General features: G+C 42.4%; 1 long non-coding RNA gene across 1 annotated transcript in view; it reads left to right on the top strand.

Annotated features, from left to right (window-relative positions):
• Positions 1–345: 345 nt before the first annotated feature.
• Positions 346–5,072, top strand: part of LOC121036833 (uncharacterized) — a 23,478-nt gene continuing 18,751 nt past the window's right edge. Inside the window, exon 1 of the long non-coding RNA XR_005793497.1 lies at positions 346–641. This is a non-coding gene — a long non-coding RNA (uncharacterized LOC121036833). The remainder of the gene's footprint in view (positions 642–5,072) is intronic.

Below are 5,072 nucleotides of genomic sequence, written 5' to 3'. Positions count from 1 at the left end.
GGCCTGTGGGTCATGACACAAGCTGAATGACCATCACTGCTTTCAAGCAGGCCCCCCAGAAGGAGATATTCTGCTATAAGGGTCATCTCCAGTCAGCAAGCACAAAGCCAGAGCAGAAAGTGGCTGAAGCTGAGATGTACCGGCACACGTGGCCCAAACTTACCTTGGCACTCCACAGTGCAGGTTGCAATTAAAACATCTACCCAGAGCCCCTGCTATTCTCAAATTTCAGGCTCTACTGTGTCACTGTGACACTAGAATTCTCTTTCCACTTCAGCATTGCCTGTTGGCATTTGTAGAGGCAGTCACACCACAGTTGATTTATCACTGTGCCTGAGGCTCCAAGGGATTTTCAGTGGAAACCAGATTCAGAGTCTATATGTGCCACTGACTTTTTATCAGATAATTATTTGTTGGATTTTTAAAAAATGAACGTACTTATAAAGTCCTTATGTTATTTAAAAATGTTTAATGACAGCCAATGTATTGAGTTAAGAACCATTAAATAAATACATTCTCTGTTAGCAGGCTGGAAAGCCAGGCTAAAGATTATACACACATCTGCTGCCATCCATCATGCCTTAATGCCAGTTAACCATCACTTCTGGGCTGGAGTTAATCAAGCCGGGCTCTCTCACCAGGTGAGCTTGGTTACCACCTGTTACTTTGGCTGGGTGAGGGGACTAGCCATGGATTTTTATTTAGCAGAAATATTTGGCTTTGGCAGACTGTTAAAAGAAGTAATATTTCAAAATAATGCAACAGAGGAATATTTATGAAACTATTTGCACAGTGTTATGGAGAAGCTAGCTCTCCTCTCCCATTATAAATCACTCTGCAGCCGGGTCATAAGAGCAGGTTTGCCAAATATTTAGATTCTGCAGGATCTGCTGCAAAGATCATTATATTAAAGGAATTAGAGTCATCAGAAGTTATTGGTGGGGGAAAATTATGGCAGCACAAAAATCACACACGGAAATGCAGGAAAGAACAAGAGGATTGAAACCCCTTCTTTGGAGGGCAGTGCAGAAAACAGAAAGAGAGCAAGCAAAAGCTCATGGAACCTCCTAACCCTCTCTAGCCGGAGTGCACCTACTTTGGGTGGCTGATCCTATACTTTTGCAGCTTGGCAACATCATTTGGTCAGGAAGGAATGTTTTTAAGTTTTCTGAACACTTCCCACTGGCTCTGTCCATTTGTAGTTACCATTCTTGAGTTGGGTTATGACAAGAATTGGAATTGACACACACCAAACTCTGCATGTCCTGGAGCCAGCCTCGATTGCTCTGCCACTGTCACGTCAAGCTCCATCACTCCTGGGCCTCAGTGCCTGCGCCCATGACACCTGTCAAAAACTTTCAAGTGTCTGCTCGCTTCTTCATCAGGATTGCCTACTTAGCCTGGGCAAGGAAGGGATGACATTTGGGATGAGGGAGGAATGGGCAGTGCCTTCCTCTTTCTGCCTCCTCCACCTGTCAGTTTGGGTTTTCTCTCAACATATCAAAGTTTAGACCCAGTTGCCTTGTCATTTAGAAATGCATGCAGTGGTGACCAGGTTTGAAAACAATGTGGGAGACAGAAAACTTGGGCACATCTCCTAAGAGAATGATGCATTGTGAGGAAACTAAAGAAAAGAGGCATGGCGTGAGGCTATCTCTGCCCTTTGGAAATGTGCTGCTTTGGGAGATGGGTGGATGCACTCAGGTCATCTATACACATGCATTCTTTTGCATTTTTTCTCTTTTCATTAAAGTGGAATAATTTGGCATATGAGTTTTCCAAAATTATAGAGGCTTCCTGAGTGGGAGGTTTTAGTTGTCTATTGTTTTTTTCTTCTTTTTAGTAATGCTTTCATTTTAATGAAGGATAGAGGGGCAAAAATATGGGTCTTAATTAAAGACAAACCTTCACAGTGTTGCAAGCTCTGTATGGATGTATGTCTGTAATTTACTCTTCTCATTAACATAACTTGGACAAATATGTAAATGAGGAAGCACTGTTTCTCGTCCATCCAAAAACTACCCCCCGCCCCCCGCTCCCCGTGACTTTAACAGATAGCAAAGAAGTTCTTTCACTGGCCTTCTACAAGAACAAAATGAGTGTTTTCTCTTTCCTTTAGTCCTTCTGAGCTGTTATAACCCTCCAAACAAGTTGCACAGAGTTAAACTGTATCATTAAACTGCTTCATTTCCCATCAGTTTCCTCTGTGCTTAAACTCTGGCTTTTGCCACCAAAATGTCACCCAAGTCTTCTGTGATTCTTTCTTAATTATTATTATTTAAGTAGAGTTGACCCACAATGTTATATTAGCTTCAGGTATACAACATAGTGATTTGACATTTCTATATATTATGCAATGCTCACCACCATAAGTGTTGTTATCTGTCACCGACTTTTTTTTGTTTTCCCCCACAATAAATAAATCTTTCAACTTACTCAGAGGATGGGTGTTCTCAAGAAGCTGTGCCAAAGCGGGGCATTCAACTAGAGCTAATGGGGGTGGCTTTTTGTGGGGCAGCATCTTGTCAGCCATACAAGAGTCCTAGTCTTACAAAGCCTGTGCAGACAGACAGACAAGGTGTGTTGCCTGGGGGTCAGGTGTGGTGTCTGATTCCACTTCTGCCCCTAACTCTCTTCTAAGCCTTGAGCTAATGAACACCATTTTGTGCCTCTATCCCCAGATATAGAATGGGAAGACAGAATGATAATTTGCCTCATTCATGAGATCCTTCAAAAGCCCAAATGAGATAATGGTTATGGAATTACTTAAAAAGAATAAAGGTATTATTAGAACAAAAAAATGGAGGGGTGCCTGGGTGGTTCAGTCAGCTAAGTCCTACTGCTGCTTGGGTCATGATCTCATGGTTTGTGAGTTTGAGCCCTGCATTGGGCTGTCTGCTCTCAGCACAGAGCCCTCTTTGGGTCCTCTGCCCTGCCTCTTTCTGCCCCTCCCCAACTCTCTTCCTCTAAAAATAAAAAACATATATATGTAGAACAAGAAAATGGAGAGGGTTCAGATAATTAGCACAAATTTATCTTCCAAATACTGTAAATGCGCTTCTATGACCTGGCTTATCCTCAACAACCACACATAGAAGCAAAAGGACCTAGGGGCCATGTTTGTATGGGGTGGTAACAACTAACTTCTAGAAGGTAAAGGAGAAGTAGGAACACACAGCTAAGGCAGGGAGATTATAAAAGAGGTTCTGTATGTTTTAATTGTTCTAGGTTGGAACAAGAGATTGAATGATCTTCCAGGTAACTTTTTCAAGATCAGAGAATTGCTTCTACCCAGAAAGAAAAGACAAGAAGATGATCTTAAGGGTAACAGTTAAAGTGGGGACTCTCTAGGCCTTGTCTTAAGGATAAAAAGGAAATCAGGAGAAAAAGGAATATAAACATGTAACTCTAAACCCTCCCACTCGGGAGTGGGATTAAGGGGCCTGTCAGCAGCAATGCTCATCTTCTCTGGCCAGCAGTTTACTCCTCTCAGCTCACACCCAGGGTAGCGGAGCTTGGAGGACAGGGACTTCAGGGAGAGAAAAGCAAACCCATAATGCTGACCTTTCCCTCCACATCCAGGTGTCTATCATCAAGTAACACCAGCCCTTGTAGAGTGTGAAATTCCAAGGAGAGGCAGTGGTGTGGTGGGAAGGATGTGAGTAGTTCCCAGGCTGACATTTGGACTATCAGCTCCTCAGACAAAAAAATGCACAAGGCCAGGGACAAACAAGTTTGGTCACAGGACCTTGTGTATGGACAGGTAGTCACCATGGAAGAAGTATCTGCACCTATACAAGCCAGCTCATCCTGCAGCTGACAGGGGCAATAGCACTCCGCACCTATTTGTGAATGCAAAGACTTGTTTGGGAATCATCCTCTCCTTTATTCAGTATGCCTCTTTGGCTCAGAAAATGGACTAGGTCACTCTTTGGAAGTAGCACCTCTACTCACCCCATGGGAGGCATGAACCTGATGTGAGAGGTTGGACTCTGGCCCTCTTGTGTGAAGATCTCTCTGGGTTCTCTTTGTGTGCTGCCCATTTGCTTGCCTATAGGACACTGATTTTACATTTTATTCTAGTTGCCCAGATTCAGGTAAGCTCATGAGAGGAGAGCACCTCTATTGTGCCACTGGCAAACAGGCTGTACAATCTTGTCATGTGCCATGCCATATATTTGAATTTAATTTATCAACAACAATAACTGATATCCCTATCCCTATCTGACTCCTATGTCTACTTTTTACTGTTTTTTGACTCTTGGAGGGAAGGGTTATTCAAAATTTTAGTAAGATTGTGGGTAAATCATATGGTTTTTTCCTCAGCCAACTTCTGTGGGAAGCTGGAGAACAATGACATTATAAATATAACTGTGGGAAGTCATTCAAAGTGAATCACAGGTAAATTATCAGAGTCAATGCATGACTTATAAACTATGCATTGGCCCTTGAATAATTCTCCTCATGATCCTAGTGGGGACTGTACTATTGAGAATTACTTATATTAGGGGTAGGAGTTTATGACATCAAAAAATAAAATGTAGTAAATATAATTATGAAGTTGTGAACTTGGTTCTAAAGAACAAACTTCACAAATATACACAATGAGAGTGTGTGGCTACACATAGAGATATACTACATGTAAAGAGAATGATAGTTTGCTAATATCTCTAGGATTGTAAATGTCAGTGAGAGCCTTAAACATACAGCCTAGCGTCTCATTCTGTTATGCCCTGTGGGAACCACTCCTGGAATTCTTTTTTTTTTTATATGAAATTTATTGTCAAATTGGTTTCCATACAACACCCAGTGCTCATCCCAAAAGGTGCCCTCCTCGATACCCATCACCCACCCTCTCCTCCCTCCCACCCCCATCAACCCTTAGTTTGTTCTCAGTTCTCAACAGTCTCTTATGCTTTGGCTCTCTCCCACTCTAACCTCTTTTTTTTTTTTTTCCTTCCCCTCCCCCATGGGTTCCTGTTAAGTTTCTCAGGATCCACGTAAGAGTGAAACCATATGGTATCCGTCTTTCTCTGTATGGCTTATTTCACTTAGCATCACACTCTCCAGTT

Source organism: Herpailurus yagouaroundi, unplaced genomic scaffold (genome assembly GCF_014898765.1).
Source record: "Herpailurus yagouaroundi ecotype Mexico unplaced genomic scaffold, PumYag 163, whole genome shotgun sequence".
Classification (NCBI taxonomy): Eukaryota; Metazoa; Chordata; class Mammalia; order Carnivora; family Felidae; genus Herpailurus; species Herpailurus yagouaroundi.
This window is presented reverse-complemented; position numbering and strand designations above follow the sequence as displayed.